The sequence below is a fragment of the Macadamia integrifolia genome, chromosome 11, assembly GCF_013358625.1.
Source record: "Macadamia integrifolia cultivar HAES 741 chromosome 11, SCU_Mint_v3, whole genome shotgun sequence".
Lineage (NCBI taxonomy): Eukaryota > Viridiplantae > Streptophyta > Magnoliopsida > Proteales > Proteaceae > Macadamia > Macadamia integrifolia.
This window is the reverse complement of record NC_056567.1, coordinates 4860138-4882009: the sequence shown is the minus strand read 5'-3', so window position 1 is coordinate 4882009 and position 21872 is coordinate 4860138. Positions and strand designations below refer to the sequence as shown.

The 21872-nt window shown below is 37.5% G+C and overlaps 1 long non-coding RNA gene across 1 annotated transcript; it reads right to left on the bottom strand.

The window, feature by feature from the left end:
* Positions 1–872: 872 nt before the first annotated feature.
* Positions 873–8845, bottom strand: LOC122093430. The gene is made up of 3 exons (XR_006144446.1): positions 8537–8845; positions 2233–5473; positions 873–1872 (listed from the first exon to the last, which is right to left on the bottom strand). It is a non-coding gene; the product is annotated as an uncharacterized LOC122093430 (long non-coding RNA).
* Positions 8846–21872: the final 13027 nt, after the last annotated feature.

Genomic DNA, 21872 nt, shown 5'->3' with positions numbered 1-21872 from the left:
CAGTTCACCAAAGACTGTTTTCCAAGGTTCTTCTATGTTACCTGGTCACTAGCATTTTCTAAGACAGCTTTGGTTTATTCTCCCCACCAACCCAGAACAAAAAAAAAAAAAAAAAAAAAAAAAAAAGGAATGTAGGAACAACCCAGAGAAGAATTCCTATGGTTTGAATGTTTATTACAAACCACGGGATCAGTTTTGGTGAATGGGCACATTGCATTACAGGGAATTTGTTATTTCCATCACTTTTCATAGGGCTTAATTTAGGATGGTCAAATTTTGGGTGGAGAGATCTTCAAATTGAACTACCAAGCCCAAGATTTTGAGCTTTGAGCAGGGAGATATGAGAATCCATATGGCTCCTCCAGCTGGAACAGAATACTAGGTTGAAGCATGGTACAAAATTTTGGTCGAAAGGATCGAGGTTTCGCGAAATATTTTGGTTTACAAAAAGTGTTAAGTTTGTCTCGAATTCTTGACCCGTTTTGAAGATTGACCTAATCCGACATATTTTGGTGGCAACCCGAATGGGAAGTTTTCTGAGATCTGTGATGGAAGCAGAGGGTTTGGGCCAATAGGCCCAAGCCCGGAGCCCATCACTGATCTCGTATGGGGGTGCAGGGGCGTAGCCCCCGCGGAATGGTTTGACCAGATCGACTGCGACCCAATGGGTCGACCCGCAACTTGGAGTATATATAATGTACTGTTGCTTGCTGAAAAAGTCATTGTATCTTGGGATTTTTTGAGCTAGGGTTTCAGGGCGAGTTTTCTCGCCGCTGCTTGGGTGTAATCTCTCTTCTGCATAGTGAAACATCTTCTTCTACGCCTGAGGACGTAACACACCACCCTGGTGTGTGAACCTCGTTAAATCTCTGTGCCGTGCGGATCTATTGTCTCTTTATTTTTCGTGTTTCTTGCTGTTTGATCTAACAAAAAGGTCGAAACAAAACACAGGTGACTTACTAGGCACGCAGAATTTCAACCGAAATTTCACAATTTTGGCCGAATTTAAATTTTTACTCGGTTCAATATCATTATGTATACAACAGTGCATATATGAACTGTTCTGGTAGAATTGTGTCGAAATTTCTACCCATTTCATGAGTTTCAAGTGGTTTCGTCTGTTGGAAAGGGGGGAGGGACTAAAAAAACAGATTTGGCTAAATCACTTACATTTCTTAGTGGAACAAAGTGTTGGAGACTACTACAACACATCTACAATGACGATTTGCCACATTTTGAGCAAGATTTGTGCAACATTACCCTTTCCCGTAAAGGATTCAAGCCTCCCTGGAACTCTATGTGGTCCTAAAATAGAGTTGGGAGGAATGGTTTCGTAAGAGTGTTTTAACCTTAGTTATCCATTTGTACTTGACTACTTGTAACACTTGTACTCTATTACTTGTAACACTTTGACAATCTGTTATATTAAATGTTTTTTTCTTCATTCCTAATGCATTATTAATTTGCTTTCATTGGATTTTATGTGCTCTAATACTAAATTATGTGTAGAATAGACTATTTTAAAGAAAATATACAGCAGGTTACAGCATACACCACCAACCTAGGGTAAGAAACCAAACTACTATTTTGGACATTTTAAAGTTTCGGACCAAAATATGGCCACCAGAATGGCCAACCAAAACATGTTGAGTTTCAGTCGAAACCAAAATCTAAAACCTTGGGTTGAAAACTAAGTCCTTGCGGCACAAAATTGGCGGGGGTGGACTTTTTTTAGGGTTATGGGGACACAACATTGACAGCAAAAGAAGGCACCAACTACTATTTCTAGGCATATTAGAACTCTAAGATGGTGCGAGTCAAGTGTCTCATGTTCTAAAATAGTCAAAGGCATCTGCTCTCCACTGAAATGACCTACGTGATGTCACTGATTTGCAGAGCAGATCAGCCCAATATCCTGGTCAAGTGGCCCCCATTGGGTGACTCTGTAATGCCCCAAAGACCTATCCTGGGCTGATGGATAGATTCCTCTCAGATGGGGATCAATTCAGACTGAAGTCCCAAAACAGCGCAACCACAGGGTAAAAAATCAATTGATCTCTGATGGAATCCAATCAGCACATTAAACTAATGAATAGTAGTTGAGTAATAAGATTAAGATCACCTAAATTAGAGAATCAAGCAAGGCACAGCAGCCTTAATCGACAGAGGACTTCAAATCGGTCACAGTTGCACGAAATCTCCCCGAATAAAAACCAGACCGCATGGATTGACCTACGTGATGTCACTGATTTGCAGAGCAGATCAGCCCAATATCCTGGTCAAGTGGCCCCCATTGGGTGACTCTGTAATGCCCCAAAGACCTATCCTGGGCTGATGGATAGATTCCTCTCAGATGGGGATCAATTCAGACTGATGTTCCAAAACAGAGCAACCACAGGGTAAAAAATCAATTGATCTCTGATGGAATCCAATCAGCACATTAAACTAATGAATAGCAGTTGAGTAATAAGATTAAGATCACCTAAATTAGAGAATCAAGCAAGGCACAGCAGCCTTAATCGACAGAGGACTTCAAATCGGTCACAGTTGCACGAAATCTCCCCGAATAAAAACCAGACCGCATGGATTGATTTGATAGTCCTCCAATCAAGAACTCCAGCAGTGCTTCTTCAGCAGATCAAGACCAACCAACAGCAGATTTCAGCAGCAATATCTTCAATAGATTGATTATCAAACCAGAAATAAACCAAGCACATACAGGAACCGACCGACAGGAAGAAGGGGCTAGAGGCCTATTGCAGGTCAAGGGTTTCTCACCCCATCTGTTTCTCACAGAGACTTACACAAAGGCAACTCAAAACTTCAATAATCAAAATTGTATCTGGCATATGGGCCTTTCAATTTATTTATACCAAACTGAAATAAAATCCTAAACTGAATAGGAGTCTTTCTTGGCTAGGAAGCTATTACAACTTTGGTAGCCTAGTGGAAGGAAGCCCTTGCCCCCATCACCGCTCGGGTCGGCTGGTTGTGGGTTCAAGTCGGCACACCCCACTATCGCTCATTGGTCCTGCGGAAGCTCTGCTTGCCGTAAGGGGGCTTTGGCCATCAGAAAGAAAGGAGGAGTCGAGATTTCAAGCTTGTAGAAGGAATCAATGAGGCATTGAGCTAGGTTACACTACTTTGAGGAGAAATCCCTTAATGAATGTGCTTTTGATCAGTGACCGTAGAAAGGTGAATGCTTTCTATGATATCCTCTTTCTGGCTACCAAACGTGCTAATTGGTCAAGAGAGCTTATTCTGAGTTAGAATTCCCCTAATTCTGTAAGCTCGCTTGGTCTACCTGCTTTATTCTGATTTCATTGTATTCTTCCGTCTGGGGGCTAAGATCACTACCATGGAGCACCCTTTTTTTTAAGACATGCTCTAAATCAAACTCCTATTTGTTATTACAATGTACTGAATTTAAAAGACGTGTGCTGAAATAAAAACAACTAAGTAACTAAGGTTCCTAAAACTCATGTGCTGAAATAAAGACAACTAAAGATTCCTATATGTAATTAGCTCATGCGTGCTAACTAAATACCCAGCCCAGCTAGCTGGTTCGACAAACATAAATCAAGTCCACAGTTGGACATCGGTTCAGCTGCTGCCTGGTTTCTTCTTGTGCCTGTACTTCAGCACAGCATATTTATCTACATCAGGCTTTCGGTTGGGCTGGTCCGTGGTCGATAGGTGTTTAGTTTCTTTCTATTCGGATTAATTCACGAGATTTTTTTTTTTTTTTTTTTTTTTTTTTGGGGGGGGGGGTAACTGGCCTTCTTCTTCAATGTTCTTTTTTCTGGAATTTTCTTGCAATTAATTCAATAAAATCATTGTTAGACACCTTATAAACCTATAAAATCCATAACCATGCGGCATTCCTCTAATGCAACACTAACAGCTTAAATCTTTGGATTTTGTCCTCTGCATCCAAGAACTTGCACAAACCACTACCATATTCTAGCCACACATTATAATATACCCCACCTTGATCCCTATAAGCCTCTTTAACAAATCCCTATCTTAAAGCCCGAAGTAGTGTTATTCTTGACTCAGCAACCATATAACCTGCTGCTATTTTTTTCTTACCAGAACTAATCGTGTTCACATCACACTTAATCTTTGGGCCAAAACTCAACCTTGATATGGCCATTACTAGCTCATACAAGTAATTTCCTACACCAAGGTACTTAGAAAGCTCCCAAAAACTAATCTTCCATATCAGATGATTAAATCTACTTTCTAATAAGAGAAAATTAAGTTGCAATTGATTGGCATTATATTAACTGTCTCGCCAAAGATAATCGGTTTCTAATATGTACTATCATTTAAAAGTGTGGGAAAAGATCAGTGTGACTCTTTCCCATGCTTTCTCACAAAAAGTGTGGGCCCCACACATGTATTTTGTTTTAATATAATTTATCTATTTTGAAAATGTGAGGTCCACATGGATTGATACTTTTTCAGGTCACTAAATGGTGGCAGTGTACAGTTTCATTTTCACGCTGGCAGCGTGAGAAACCCTCTCCCTAAAATTATAATAATTGAACTATCACATATTCAGTTGCACACATTATCAAGTCATCTGGTCAAACCAGGTCAACTAGACCCCAATACAATTCTTGATTCAAGTCTTAACAATTTGCCTGGACTTTGATTTCAAGGTATACCAAAGGAAAAAGAAGACTGAAACTATTCCAATAAAAATAATTATGCCTAAAAGGCCAACAGCTCCCTGGACAGAGAGGCAGTGATTTCTTTATTTGAAATCAGAACCTAAGGAATATTTTTAAATAAAGCAAAGCCTAAGTTGGCTTATAAAGTCATGATTGATTGATATTCATTTCTGATTTTCAGAGCAACAAAGGCAATCCAGTAGCTTCAAAATTATAGTCAAACTATGTATTCTATAAGAACTATTTTTCTCTTGCTAAAGGCTAACATCATTCCTCAATTAATTAATATGAAAAGGCCTGTGTATCAGTAGATTCAAATACAAAAGGGAAATATGCCTTCTAAGAAGTTCCATTCAAAACCCTACATGGGCTTTTAGTCCACAAAGAAATTCAAGGCTAGAAAACTCCCATTTTCCATAACTGTAGAACAAATGAATGCGAGTCACTGAGTCATATTCATTCTTCTCCCATTGCTTCCTCCAACCACTCCCCCAAAAAATATTTCAATAAAATTTGCTCATAAATTCTTATGCACACAATTCTACAACAGACAAAAGTTGCCAGTTCTGGTTAGATTATTCCTCAAGCATAATATCTCTTCCATCTCTTCAAAATAAGTTTCCTCAGTGCCAAAAGAAATAAAATAAAACATAATTTCATATAAAAATAGGCACACCTGATACCCCGACTACTTCCTCCCCAATCAGAGTAACTCACGATCAACTTCTGAAGTTGCCACACACCTCTAAGAGCCATCCTCAAAAGATATTTTCAGTTCAGGTTCCTCTATTACGCTGGACAATTTTGTCAAACAGGTGAGATGCATTTCGAATCAAAACAGATACAGATATTACAGATGCTTTACATGGCAAATTTTGCATGGGAATGGATAAGAAAGCAACCCAAATCAATTAAGTGAATTGAAATTTCACCAATTATTTTATTTATAAGATATATGACAGGTCATATGAGAGGGTTGAGTTTCAGATTCCTAATTAAGCTACTTCTTAAGAAATCCATCTTTAAGCCTATTGAGTGAGCTATCTCGGACTAATATATTGATTTCTTCACTGCAAAAGTGCAGAATCAAAGGGAAAAGGGGAAAGAAAAAGGAGAACTAAAGAAGAAATCGAGCTCGAAATAGAAAAAGAACGAGGGAAACAGAGAAGAGAAGAACAAGACTTAACTGAAGATCCACCAAAATTCCACCAGAATGCTCGGGAGCCAAAGCCGGACTGTGGATTGAAGAAGAAGAAACGACGGCTGAGACAGAGATGAGAGATGTGAATTGAAAAGGGCTTCATGCTAACATCTATAGAGGGTCGTCAATCGTATCAATAGGTTCGAGCAGCTGGGTCGATTCGGTCGATCCGGATCCTTAATCTATTTATTATAAAATCGTAGAGTTTAAGGTTTTAAGTTGGGTGTCAATCGATCAGTTTGGATCGGTTTCGGTTTTTTATAGGTTTTTCTTATTGGTTTACTATCATTTTGGTTTCGGTTTAACATATAAAAAAAAATGTTTCTTTATGAATTTTGGGTTGGTATTGGTTTCTTATCAATTTTTCACCTATTTTTAAATTTTTAAGATCGATTTGATGTCTTATCAGTTTCAATGCAATCCAATTTGATTTCAGTGTCACAAAACCTCAGCCTGAAATATGACCCATTTAAAATGCATACATAACAAGGTTTCGTTGGTTTTGGTTGGCTTTGGTCAGTTTCATCGGTTCTATTTTGGGGCGGTTCTAAATAGGTTTTGATCCTAAGGGGGCAATGAACCATCTCATTTATTAAGAGCCCGTTTGGTAACGATTCTGTTTTGAGAACGACGTTCTTCGGCAAAATCTTCTATTTGTGCTAACTCATTAAAAGATGATTTTTTCACTCTGTTTGGGCATTTGGTAAACTTGTTCTGAAACCGTTCTGGGGATAGTTCATAGAGTGAAATGGTGTTTGGTAAGAACTATTCCCTGGCACATTTTTTTCATTATTTCAATATTTACACAGACGTTATTTCAATATTTACACAAACGCCATTAATGACCATATTGAAATGAAATTGATATCAAAATACATGGTTTCATGGTTAAAAAGAATAAATAAAAATAAAGGTTACAATACCATAACATAGAATTTTGGTATGAATACTACAAAGTTCCAGGTTCCATTGCAAATAAAGTAAGAACCAATTAACACTCCTTCAGTCCAGTGCTACTATTTTCCATCATTGTTCAGGAAAAGTTTGTTAATGGCATCTAGGACGGCTTTCATCCTACTTGTATGATTCTCTGATTCTGTAATTGCTCCTTCCTTACATAATCCGGTGATGTATTAGTCATTGTAGATGATGAGGGTTGGGTTTGCAGCTACCAGGTTATTAGCCATTGCACTATTGCAGCATTACAAACTACAACTTCAGATTTATGAGATTAATGTTTAAAGTGTAAATCCTATATAGCATATTAGCATTACATCAATACAATACATCCCACAACTTCATGTTTATGATGCTTTTCACATATGCATATTAGTATAGGAGTAAAATGTGTTACTTACAACAACAACAAAAAAAAAAAAAATGAAAGGACCTAAATACAACCCTTACAAGCATTTCATACTTATATGATCTAGGCCAACGAGATCAAATATATTCCTTCAGCCCATGGAAGGAGACAGCAACAAAAAGCATCCAAAGACAAAAGGACCAGAGAATATTGTCAGAAAGTATCTGATCATGCTAATTTATAGACATGAATTTTGATTGTAGTAACGAAGAGGTTGTCTGCAATTTTAAGCACCAAATGCTAACAGGAAATACATCAAATCTTTAACCGGCAAAGATTCCAGAGGAAACAACAGCTTCCCTCGAAAAAGCTAATGGGGAGAGAAATTATAATGGTTATATGGCTATGTTATGAGGGCAAGTAATGCCAACCTACTACTTGCGCAACCTATATGAACAGATTGCACACGTCAATTAAAAAAAAAAAAATGTTAACTAAAACAAGAATGACTTATGAGTATAAAAAATATTCGGGCTAGAAACGAATAAGGTTTACATGAACGACCGAGTGCACAGCTAAATCTGGAAAATTAAATTGCCCAAAAGATTTACAAGGGGGGGTAGAAGGAAGTTGAAACAAAAATATCAAATTCTAGTCACAAATTATGGCAAACAGAGAAATCAAGTAACAGAGGTAGATCTTTCTTCTGAAATCAGGTAACAGAGGCAGATGTTTCTCTTTAAATCTCTGTAGTGAAATTCCCTCTTATGAGTATGAGGGAATTCCCTCAAACACTTCATATTGATGATCGCAGAAAGGGAACCAGTACATTAAATAGAAGATGACGAAATCAGAAGGGAAAAAAGAGGGAAAAAAACGTGAATTTGATCCACAGAAGACAATCGATAATGATGTTCAAATCAAATTCCTTCTGAAATTCACTACAGAGATTCACGTTTTGGGTATCTGGTATCTTACTTGTAAGCAGGAGATATCTGTGGTATAGCTTCCCATGCTCAACGAAACAACACTGGATGGGGAAAAATCCAAGACAGAGCATGAAAGAGGGGGAGAGAGATTTAAAAAACCTATCAAAAATAGAAAGAACAATCGGTCCCTGGCGGATGAAAATCGAAGCAGGAAATAGCAGATAGGGTTTTGATTTACTAGAAATTATTCATTCCTTCAACCGTCCCTTGAATCACCTCATTATATCCCTATTTTTTACTTTCTTTTTTTCCTATGTTTCTTATGTCTTCCATGACCAAGATTTTTAGACTGTTAAGGATGGAGAAGAGAGATGAACATCAGAACTGTGAAAGTGTAGAGCTCCTGGTAGATCGTACGTACCTTTTCTCGCAATTTTTTTTCCTTTATTTTTTGACCCAGCGAGGTTGTTTGCAGACGCAAACTGAAAGAGAGTATCGTTAAGAGCAGTCACTAGAGTTTTTGGCCTTCAAGGGTGGGAATGGGGAAAACCTCCGTCAAGTGCGGCGCTCTTCTTCTTCGTCCAGCAGGGTCACCTTCTCCGAGCTCGTCGTCCAGCAGCGACGCTCCCTTTGTTGTGTGACGAGGGTTTTGGGAGGATTCTATTGGGTTTTTTGAGGAGCATTTTTTCACCTTATTTCATAAACATCTATCAAAAAAATAATAATAATATTAATAATACTAGATGGATCCTAATATTTTGGATCGGTTCATTTTTGGGAAAATTACAAGATTACTCAAAATCAGGTTTTCATTTACAAAATTACCCATTTGATGTTTGTGATAACTAAATTGCCCAACTTGAGTTTAGGTATTGCAAAAATACCCAAAATAGTGTCTCTCCCTCTCTCATTTACATTTTTTGACATATGTACCCCTAGTTATATCCACCTCCGCTTCTACGATCAATATGTACACCCTGCAGGGGCGTCGGTGCCACTACCACTACTACTGATACAACCACGCTGCCACTACCATTGCCACTTTTATCATCACCACCATCAGCCTACCGCACCCCACACGATCCTGCCCCTGTTACTCTCCTATCCTTCCAACTCTGCCTCTACTCACAGTCGCCCCTCTCCTACTCGTCCCACTGAATTACATACATGGCTGCCTCATTTGAGCTTCTCCTGCAAATGATTTTTCTTAGGAAGCAAAGCAACTCTGAAGATCCTTGAGCTCGGCTACTAAAGAAGTGACATTTTGCTGAAAGCTCTATTCTTGGAGATCGACATGAGCGGAAATGGAAAAGAAAATGGCCAAATAAGTGAACTTGCGGTCAATGATATCAACCAAAGCTCGGAAGCTCTTGGCAACCATCCCCACCTTACAATCCTGCCCCTGTAACTATGCCATTGATTACTTTAACAGATTTTGAATGTCAAAAATCTAGGTCCATGTTAATCTTGTTCATAAATTAGTTAAGTACTACTGTGGGTTCAAAGCTGATAGAAGAACATGAAAAAAAAAATCGAGGGAGGGAGTGGAAACCTATTTTTCTAATTCAACCCAAAGAGAGGGAGAGACAGTGGAACCCTGTTTTTTCTAATTCAACCCAAAGGGAGGGAGATACAGTGGAACCCTGTTTTTCTAGTTCAACCCAGAGAGAGAGAGAGAGAGAGAGAGAGAGAGAGAGAGAGAGAATTTTCTGATAAAATATAGAGAAATTAACAAGGGGCGGAGCCCCTGTTTTCCCAACTGAAACAAAATAGGCCATCTCTTGTTTTCAGAGAGATAAGTGAGTGTTTTTCCATCTCAAATCGAAATTCTTCTTCTGATTTCTTCTCGGGTTGCTTGAACTTGGTTTGTGCAGTCAATAGAAAGGTCATCTCCTCCATCGTGGAATGAAAAACCTTGATAGACGATGATGATATCTCAAAACGTTTCGAAGCTTTTGGGATCGTGTAACTCAATAGTATAAAGGTTATTCCTCTCCCAGCGTAATGAGATTGCACCTTTCATTCTTCACAATCTTTGTGCTATTTGATTGCCGAAATTCTTGCCACAGTGGGGGAAGAGGATGCCGTTACAGGCATAGAAGTCATAGACCTCGCGATGGTTCATGATGCACCAATGGGCAGCACACTTGGAGATTGCATAGCAGAGACAGCAGGGGTGGAAGGGTGAGGACTCGGACTTAGGCGCATGGGTGACGCCGAGTATCTTGAAGTTGCCGGCTTGGTAGTAGCCAATGATGGCAAGAGAAGGAAATGAAAGTAAGGGGTAAAAATGTCAAAAAAATATATGTGGTGAGGGAGGGTACTGTTTTGGGTAGTTTTGTAAACACAAACATAATTTTGTGTATTTTTGTTAACTGAAACATAAGTTGGATAATTTTGTAAAAACAAACCCAAAAGTGGGTAATCATGTAGTTTTCCCCTTCATTTTTCGTCACTATTTTTTATTTTATTTTCATTTATGTTCTAAAATAGGATCTAGAACAGGAAAGATTCATCTCGGAAGAGCTACCAAATATTTTCTAAAAGACTTCAAGTGTGATCCAGTAGCTCGAGCTTAAGGTCTAGTTCTCAAAGAGCTTTTATAGACACTACTATAGTATCAAAATACTTTTCTAAGCATGCAAACAGTCAAGAGGTAATGTCTCCACATCTATAGTGAATGAAGAATCCTTTATCCATTGGTTTCTGTGTCTTGAGATGGGTACGGGGAACTATAGAGAAGACATTATTAATTTCATCTTTATAGTCTATAGATGATAGGTAATAATGACCTTAGATGAATGGGTGTATCATATTCTTACATATACAAATAATCAAGGGTAAACATCACTCCCCTCCCCTGAACTAATGTAAAATATCAACTTGACCTATCACATTTCTAAAAATATCACTTTCCTCCCCTACAAGAAAGAGATGCTATGTAACAACCACAACCGTTAGATTTGACTATTAAATCAAGTTAATTTTTTTTATAATTCGCAAAATATCCCTCCTTCCCCCCCCCTCCCCTCCCCTCCCCCCTCCCCTCCCTCTCTCTCTCTCTCTCTCTCTCTCTCTCTCTCTCTCTCTCTCTCTCTCTTTTCCCCTTTCTCTGAAATTTTCATTCATAATCATACCAACAAGTTCAAAATTTCACATCGTCAAATTACTAATACCAAATCATTCAAATAAATGACTTTCCTAGTGACATAAACTTTGAAACTTGACTTGTATATGCATTTTAATGGTTTCTATTTTTTTTTTGATAAAGCATTTTAATGGGTATTGACTGTACCCATTCTAGTTAGTTACTTACAGGTCTTTCAATTTTGGAACCATTGAGAAACATATCCCAAAACTGTCCCATCCTATTTATGATCGATTTTAATATCAGATCTCAGGGCTATCCGATTTATTATTGAGAGTCTGAGACAATCTGGTTCCAAGGTCAATTTTCGGGATGATTTCATATTTTGGTCTTCAATTGATACCATTACTTGTACCACCTATACATGAGATCACAGAAGTTGTCCATTATATACATAAACATAAGAAAAAAAAAAAACCAAGACATATAATATTAAGGGTGATAATTTAGCTTCGAACCGAAACTGCAACGAAACCAACTGTTTAAAACCTAACCTAACAAAAAAAAATTTGTTTCGTTTTTGGTTTTAGTTTAAGAAAGTGATGTTTCATTCGATTTGGTTCAGTTTTGGTTTCAAATTGAATATTTTTATTTTTCAACAAAAAAAGTGTAAAATAAATCAAATTGAAGCTAAACCATACTAAACCCTACAATCATATGTCTTTATCTAGTCATGAAAAAAAAAAATGTGTTTTTATTGTGCTGTAAAAAATTACCTATTATGGGTTTCTTTGTTCACTTGTGTAACTTGTGTTTGGTTAACCGAGGTGTCTGGACCCATCACCACGGCCTCCATTTAAATCGCAGATGCACAGATGAGGAATCGAACTTGGGACCGTGCGTCTATCCACACAATCCCCAATTCACCCTAAGTCCCTAACCATCTAGACAACCCATAGATAGGTGAAATTGTAATTTTCATTTAGCAAGTTATTTATTTTCAACTAAACGGTATTGACCACACGAACCAAATGAAATCATACATAAATCAAATAAAAGTGAATTAAGTTGGTTTACTTGTGTTTTATGATTATGAAAATTGTTTAAATATCAGTTTGTACACTTTGTATCTTGAAGTCAACCAAACCGATGGACACCTCAACATATATAAAACCACCATGGGACTTCTACTGTTCTACACCCCCATTAGGAAAAAAAAAAAAGGACCTTCAGTCAGAGTTTAGAAGCCCATAATCTTTCAAAACAAAGCCCAAAGCCATGGTAAATAAGTTGATCCCACAATTTCTGACATTTTTTGTTCCAGCATTTATCAAAACTAAATGTTTAAAATTTGTATCATTCTTTTTTCTTTTTTTCCTGTTTTTGAACCGCACCCCATGTTAAGCAATCCATGGTCAAGGGTGTAGATCAAAACAAGTGAAAAAATGGTGCACTTTGGGCCTGGAAAAACTGAAACCTAGTAAGGCCCAGCTTGATTTTTAACAAAATAGACTATTGTTAAAAGAGTAAGGCTCCGTTTGGTATCATTCTAAAAAAATGTTTTTGAAGTTTTTTCGTTATATTGGAACAAAAAAACTGAATAAAGTGGTTGGTGCACTTGCAGCCTATTTCTGTTTTTTTTCAACAAAAAGTGAAAAAAAGAAAAAGAAAAAGAAAAAAAAACTGAAAAAATGAGATTGGACAGAACTCCCTTTTGGAGATCCGTCTTCCCAGTTTTGTTCCATTTTACAAAAAAAAAAAAACTATTGTTCCCAATAGAAATCTGAATTTTTGAAACATCATTTTTTCTTTTAAAAATGGTATTTTGACACAGAAACTGAAATTTTCATTTTTCACATGAAACATCGTTTATGGAATAAAAACGATACCATACGGAGCCTAACATTCTGATGAAATGCAGGCTCAGTACAGCCAGCCCATTCCGATTTTAAGAAGTTATAACTTAAGCCCAATCCGGATGGGATGGGCTAGGCTTGACACAATCTGCCCCATCACGCCTGAGTTTCACCCTTAATTGCCCTACAATTCAGCCCCTTTAATCTGGATTGGGCTCGTCTCCAATGATTAAAGCTCCAACTAGCATCCAACGACTCCTCCTAACACGACGTCTGTCCTACAATGAATCCAACGGCTTATATTAATTTGATCTATCTCTCCCATATCTTGTTGAAACCGCTTGGAGAGAATTGTTGAGACCCGATCCATCAATCATCAGACTCTTCCAATAGATTTCCATCATTCGATCGTCTAACCATGCATCTGGTTTAGGATTTTGCAGAAGAAAGATGAAACCGAAGAATTTGCTAGGATTTCAGGAGTACTTTGTTCATTTGACGCAATTCAACTACTTCCATCTCAAGATTCTTATGTCAAGCCGTTGAATTTCCTAGCTCTTCTCATTTGGATGATTCTGGTTAGGTTTCCAAAATCAATGACAAAGATGCCAATTGCTCAGAAAAAACTTGATTTTTCAGTTTCTAGCAAACGAAGTCGCTAAACAAGATTCTTAGCACAGGGATCGCATAGAGGCAGCAATGGGGTAATCATAGGCAAACACAATAGGGCAAAAAAAATTATGGGGAGAGAAAATGTGGGCAGAGGATGACGCTCGGTTGGGATTTCTTCAAAAACCTTTCAAAAATCCTTCAAAAACACTAACGACTACCAACGATCCTCTTCAATGTAATAGGGTTTCAAATGGTAGAGGGTTTAGCAGGAAGGATTGATGGATCGGGTTTCAGCAGAATGTGGGAGAGATGGGTCAAATTAACATCAGCCGTTGGATTCATTGCAAGACAGGTATCGCACTAAGAGAAGTCGTTGGACGCTAGTTAGAGCGTCAGTCAATGGAGACGAGCCCGATCCCTTTAATCCCTTCCGCCCAATATTAGAAAGATTTAAAATGTATATATATATATATATATATATTCAGTGAAGTTTTAGAGCTATGGTTTTCCTACACCTCCCACCTAGGAAGGGTTTTTTCTAGTGTCAAATATTTGCCATGTGGCAATTTTAGCCCAAAATTTGAAAACGATTAGAGCCCGAGGTCCTTTGAACATATCAAATTTTATTATGAATAGATTTGTCAAGTGGTAAAATAGAATTTTGCAAGAGTGCACAACAATGGTTGGAATTCCATTAGGTAATTGTGGACATATAAAGGGCTTGCAAGTCAATTCATGTTATGATTTCTAATTAAAATTGAATATTGATATTTGACATGTGGCTAATTCAAATCGTATCTTCTCAATTTAATAAAAGAATAGCTACATCACTTTCTATGGGGTATTGATAGTGACACCACAAGATTCACCTTTTTTAAGTGGGTAGCGTAATAAACATTTTGTCTATATACTATCACCAAAAAAAATATATATATAGATATAGATCACTTATTATACTATTAAATCCCCCCAAATCAAAAGTTTAAGAGCATTAGAATTTGCTTTCCTTAAGGAAGAACCTTCATGATTTAGGATTTTTCTTTAAATCATTTCAACCTATATAGACTATAATAATCCTTGTTGACTTTTGCCCCCAAGTTTTGCAATGCATGCCTTGCTGATGTAATTGTGCCCATCTAAATCATTCTTTTCTTTTTTTTTTTCAATTTGTGAAAAGAATCCTGAAAAACAGTTTGGCAGACATAGAAGGGGTGAAATGACTGCCAATCCCTCATGAAAAATGCAAATCCTACCCCTATTGATGCTTTCATACACGCTTTTGTTGATCCTTGTGCTTCGCAAAACAGGGGCCACATTGCCTTTTAGGGAACCCTCTCCCTTTTTATTTTTATATATGAGAGGCTGGAAGTGGACTCATTAGTTTGGTCACCCAAATAATAATATGAGGGAATGATTCCTAAAAAGACAACGTAAGAGGAATTTGCTTGCTACATTAATGAGAAGTTAAAAAAATGATATCATCTGCATAGAATCCGTATGAGGCCCACATGATCAGAATTGGAGATGGAGTATCAATGTCTCCCATACCGTTTATTATGTGAGGAGGACATACAAGAAATTATACAAGGGCAATATAGCAATCTTTTACCCTAAGAATATTAAGTTGGCACACCTATTTCAACTATATGACAAAGTCTAATAAGGTTAGATTTTGATGAATAGTAACTTCAACGTCTCTTATAATATATCAACTTGAACCTAAACAAAGTTTATCACATAGTAAATAAAGCACTATAAGATTCTAAACTGCTAAGAGGGTGCACGGATTACTGTGAAAATGATAGAATTTGAGTCTAAAATTTGATATATGACTAATTCAACTTTTATCGAGACATCCAACGGCCAGAAAATGCCACATTATGTATGTTTCCATTTGACATAATTAGGTAAAAATTCCAAAACCTTGGATGAGTGCCCTTACAAGAAAACTTGTTTTATTTTGTCTATATTATAGGTCAAGGATGATCTCTTAATTCCTCCCGACAAGATTATTATTTTATTATTTTTAACTAATTTGTAATATTTCTCTTGATGAGTTAGTTAGTAAAATATAAAACAGCCCACGACATGCAAGGGAATAGCTGTTATTATTGCTTTGATAAGTGTGAGTCTTGCTACTTTACAACAAAGAAGGTTGCTTTTAGTACTTGATTTCATTGAATGAAAGCAAAGAATCTCTAGCTTCTTTGCTCTTCTTTCTTAATCTTTCTTTTTGTTTTAATGTTTGTTTTAAGTGTGGTGGGGTGATTTTGAATTTGAAAATATGAGAGTCCTAAATCTGTGACCTGATTCCTGCTGAATACTGAAGAAAAGTAGAGGATTTTACAAAAAAAATAAAAATATGAACAACTTTCGGTAAAACTAGATAGGGAAAACTCTTTATTGAGGTAGACAATTAATCAACACATATTTTCATGGAAAAGGTTCATATTTTTGTTAAAAAACAAAAGGTTCTTTGCATGATCTGCATTGGGAGGGTTTATATACAGCCCACTTAATTGTGCTATATTTGTTCTCTTAATTGAATTGCAATCAAACTCCCCAATCTTTTTTTTTTCTTATTAAGTACGAAAAGTATAAATGGAGGTAGATGAGTTCTGAATGAATGGATAGTGATAGAACAAGAAAATTTGAATTTGATGTGTAGAAGGCATAATTAACAAATCCTGTTTTAACTTGGATGAGTCACCCGAGTCTGAGCAAAAAAAAATATGAAACCTGATCGAGAATCATAAAGACTCGCCTAAGTTTAAGAAATCATCAAACCATGTCTGAGTCAGTCAAAGTTTTTATTGATTGGTGTTTTTTTCTCAAGTTTTGTGAAACTTAATGAGCTTGATTTATTTTTTATTGGGTCATATACTATTTATAAATGATAAGTTTAGTTTACAACTAAACAAAACCTTAGAATTTTTATTTATTATCTTCAATATTAGGCTCTTTGTTTTTTTCTTCTCTCCCTGTGAAGCAATTATAGACTTAAGTCCCTCCTCACTTGGAAAATGAGGAGAAAAATATTAAAAAAAATGACTCAGTTGAGCCACCAGATTTTTTAAAATGCTGAGTTGAGTTGAAAAACTTGGTTTTCCTAGAAGATGGAATATAATAATTCTTATCTTTGGACAGATAAGGTTAGGCACATGTTGAATTCAGGGTCAAATTATTGATATTTCTTTTTTTATTTGAAAGAAGTTTATCTAGTCTGGTAGGTCTAGAAAGTTTTTTCTATCTAATATTGGTATTTTCCTAGTGATAGAAAAGATAAAATTGTGATCGTAGAGCGGTGGACTCTGAGGGTTCTTCTTGCATATCAAGTTTCAACCAAATAGAGTTTGGCCAAGTGGAGGATTTCTAAAAAGAATTAGATGATTAAAATTATATATAAATGAATATGCTATTGTATGACTATGAAATTTAATGTGACTAATCTAGTAAAATTGAAATTGTCATGTCATCCTTTCAGTAAAGGAAGAGAATTTGGAATAATTCCACTTGCCCAAATCAAGGGTTACGTGATGTTTTTATATTACTAATAAGGATAGCTGTTACAATTGGATAAGAATGAAATTAAAATTTTGAATTTAAAATTGTTACAATAGATAAACATTGAAAGAATTGTAATCGTTTCCACATCTTGTTGAATGCCTAAAGTTTGAATTTTAAATTTAAATTTTGAATTCAAAATTTAAATTCAAAAAACTGAATCCTTAATAGCCCCCCTCAAGTTGAAGATGGTCTTTGAAAAATCTTCAGCTTGTCTCGAAGAAAGATGAACTGGCAAGTTGATAGCGGTTTTATGAAAATATCTGCCACTTGATCCCGAGTGGAGATAAATTTCACCTCCAGTTGACCTTGTGAGACAAGTTGGAGAAACGAAGTGGAAATTGATCTCGATGTGTTTAGTACGAGCATGAAAGAGAGGATTGATGGTGAGATATGTTGCACCGAGGTTGTTACACCATAAAATGGGAGAATGGGTGATGGGCATGCCAAGTTCTTGGAGTAATGAGGACAACCAGATAAACTCAACGGTTGCGTTAACAATTGCACGATATTCAGATTCTGTTGAAGATCGTGTTACTATGGCTAGCTTTCGAGAGGACCAGGAAATCAAATTGTCACCTGAGAAGATGGCATAACCCCCAGTTGATTTTCTGTCATCAGGACAGCCGGCCTAGTCAACATCACTATAGGCGACTAAGCACTGTGTAGAATTTCTGTTGAGTAATAAGCCATGTGATATCGTCTCTTTAAGATAGCGAAGGATTCGCTTGACTGCTTGCCAATGTTCATCAGCTGGTGCCTTCAGGAACTATCAGACCTTATTAACAGAGAATGAAATATCAGGACTAGTTAGGGTGGCATACTGTAATGCACCAACAGTACTACGATAGACGGAGGCATCCATTAGAGGTTTTCCCATTGCTTGTGAGAGATGGACTGTGGTAGCCATTGGTGTGTGAACCAGTTTCACCCCATCCATACCGGTTTTCTGTAAAAGATCTGTTATATATTTCTGTTGAGATAAGAGAATACCGTCGGGATGTGACAAGACCTTGATGCCAAGAAAATAATGGAGAGCACCCAAATCTCTTATAGCAAATTCTTTGCTCAAGGCAGCAATGGTATTGCTCACCAAAACTGGATCAGATCCAGTGATGACAATGTCATTCACATAAATGAGAAGAAAGATATGATGAGACCCATTTTTGAGAATGAATAAAGAGGTATCAGTTTTTGAACCTTCAAAGCCGAGAGGGGTGAGAAATGTACTCAACCTGTGAAACCAAGCACGTGGGGCCTGTTTTAATCCATACAGGGACTTATGGAGGTGACAAACATGGTTGGGTTTATCTGGATCAATGAACCCAATAGGTTATGTCTTATAAACTGCCTCATTTAGGGTGCCATGTAGGAAAGCATTGCTAACATCCAATTGACGCAATTCCTAATGTTGAGCTGTGGCTAGAGATAAAATTGTTCAAACTATAGTGGGCTTGACTACGGGACTGAATGTTTCCGTATAGTCGATACCCTCCTATTGATTGTATCCCTTAGCGACAAGCCGTGCTTTGTAACGTTCAATTGAGCCATCAACCTTGCGCTTGATACGAAAAACCCATTTAGAACCTATATATTGAGATTGGGTGAAGAGGGAGTTAATGTCCACATGCCATTTTTTAACAAAACATTGAATTCTAGTAGCATGGCATCCCTCCAATGAGCATGCTTATTGGCTTGAGTGAAGGAGGTTGGTTCCATTTCTGAGTGGCAATGAGACAAATTTGCTAATGGTAAAGGATAAAGTGTTGATGAGCGCGGGTTGGAACGCAGTATCATTGGATGAGTGCGCAAGTGAGAAGCAGGTGGTTGTTCATCATGTGGAACTTGGGCAATATCCGTATCACCAGTTGAGGTACCTACATCATGTGGAATAGAGTCCTGCACTTGTGGGTTAGGCATAGCATTGAATTACATATTAGTATTGTCGGTGGGAGTAGTAGGTGAGTTGGTGGTGGTGGAAGGGGAGGGGAGTAACATACCAGATGTGCCAGATACCGTAAGGGGTTGTGAGGGACTCGCAACCAAAGATGTGATGGTGAGCCATGGAGTGGGATCAAATGATGGGGGTATGGTTTGGTGGACTAATGTGGCATAAGGGAAATGATTTTCAAGAAAATTAGCATGCCTGACTATGTAAAGATGCCCCGTTTGGACATCCAAACACCGGTACCCAAGATGTAAAGGACTGTAGCCCAAAAAGACAAGCTTTGGATCGGAAAGAAAATTTGTGAGAGTTATAGAGACGTAAAAGTGGATAAACAGCACAACCAAATACTTTTAGAAATTTGTAGTTTGGTGTATGTTGAAAAAGAATTCGAAAATGGGAGATATTTTGAAGAGTAGGAGTAGGTAGACGGTTGATTAAGAAAATAGCCGTTTCAAAAGCATAATTCCAATATTTGAGAGGGAGAGAGGCATGAGCAAGAAGAGTTAACCCTGTGTCAACAACGTGACGTATTTTACGCTCATCAATACCATTTTATTCATGCATATGAGGGCACACAACTCTATAAAAGATACCATGTTGTTGAAGATATTGATTTAACTTCTGAAATTCCCCACCCCAATCTGATTGGAAGGCTTTTATAGGTTGAGAAAATTATTTTTCAACAATTTTCTTAAATTGGGGAAAAATAGAAGAAACCATGGAATGATTAGAGAAAGGGTAAAACCAGGTAAATTTAGGGAAATCATCAATAAAGATAACAAGATAAGAATGACTAGTAGTAGAGTTCATAGGCGCAGGGCCCCATACATCACTGAAAATTAACTCTATAGGTGCAGAACTAATACTGCCAGTAAGAAGTAAAGAAACTTTATGAGATTTCCTAAGAAAACACAAAAAACATTTATTTATTGTAGAGGACGAACAAGGCAATGATTTAGAGTTAATTATGGTGCAAACAGTCCGAGTGTGTGGATGACCAAGATGGGCATGCCAAGCATCAGATGAGGGGTGAGCAGTGGAGGAAACATTGTGGGCGGATGGTGAAACTGATGGAGAATAAAGACCCTTCAGTTGATAGAGACCCCCCTCAAGAGACCCTTGCAGCAAAGGCATTTTTATCACCTGGTCCTTCACAACAAAGTGAAAAGGATGAAATTCAAAAAAACAGTTATTATCCTTAGCAAAATGATGAACTGAAAGGAGGTTTTTGTTTTCCGAGGTACATGAAGAATGTTACTGAAATGAAAAGAATTATTGGATGCGGACAAAAGTTTAGAGGATCCGATATTACGAATATGTAACCCAACACCATTACCAACCCGTAAGTGATTATTACCCGTATAACCAGAAGCAATATGTAGATTGAAGATGTTGGGAGTGACATGGTGGGTAGCTGTTGTATCAGGGAACTAGTCAGTCACGGCAGTGCGGGGTGTTGGTAGAATCCGGGCTATATTGGCATTTGGTGAAGAAGCATTGCCATTAGAGTTAGAGTATCGATAGAAGCAACAACTTGCTGTATGATTGTATTTGTTACATATCTGACAGCGTTCCTTCTTGCGTTGCTTTGAACTAGAGCCACGGGAATGTGGAGTATAGTTGGCATTTGGTGTGGTAGTTGAATAAGCCATATTGGGAGATCCAGAGGGTAGTGAAGCATGAGTGAGGTTCACTCCGATAGAGGCTTGTGCCGTCTTCATGCAGAGCTCTTGACTCAAAAGGAGACAATGAAGATTGGAAAACTCGATGGGTTCGGACTTGGTGGCTAGAGCAGCCACAATATCACTATAGTCCGCACCATGGTTACGAAACACAATGGCATTTAGTTGTTCAGTAGCTAAGGGCCGATTGGTAGCTGTGAGTTGATCGGAGACATATTTCACTTCACGAAGGTAGGTGGAAATAGATTTATCACTTTTGGATGTGTTCTGCAACTGCAGGTGAAGTTGAAGGACACTCGTATGAGAAAGAGTGCGAAAGGAAGTTGTAGTGCATGCCATACTTGAGATGCAATGTTTAGGCCGACAACATAAGGAAGTATTTCTGGGGTTAGCGAGGCAATGAGCCAGCTGAGAACAAGTTGGTCCTTGCGAACCCAGTCGAAGTAGGCTGGATTAGGCGCAGCAGTAGTAGAACCTTCAATAGTAATGGTAGCCTATGGACATGCAAGAATACCATCCACAAAATCAAGTAAATCTTGACTGCGAAGGAGGGGATATAGCTGCATTTTTCATAGGAGAAAATTGTCACTGGTCAGCTTCAAAGTAATATAGTGATGGAAGTTGGGAGAAGAAGAAGTAGATGACGGTGGTGTATCGGAGGTAGGAGAAACAACGGAAGAAGAGATTGACATGATTACACTAGATCGTTGTGGTCGACTGATACCATGTAAAGAAAGAGAATTTGGAATAACTCCACTGCCCAAATCAAGGGCTATGTGCTATTTTTATAGGGCGAGTGGTAGCGGAACGTACGTATTGCAATCTTATTTTCACTTTCTTTTAATATTAACCGTCCATTTAATATGAGATTAATCTAAACCATCTATTAGTTTTTTATATTGCAACTGATTCCTAGTTTTTAGGGTGGAGAGATGACGGACGTGGTTACTTAACTTGTCTAATATTTTTTTTTACATAAATAAAAAATAAAAATCCAATATAAGCGG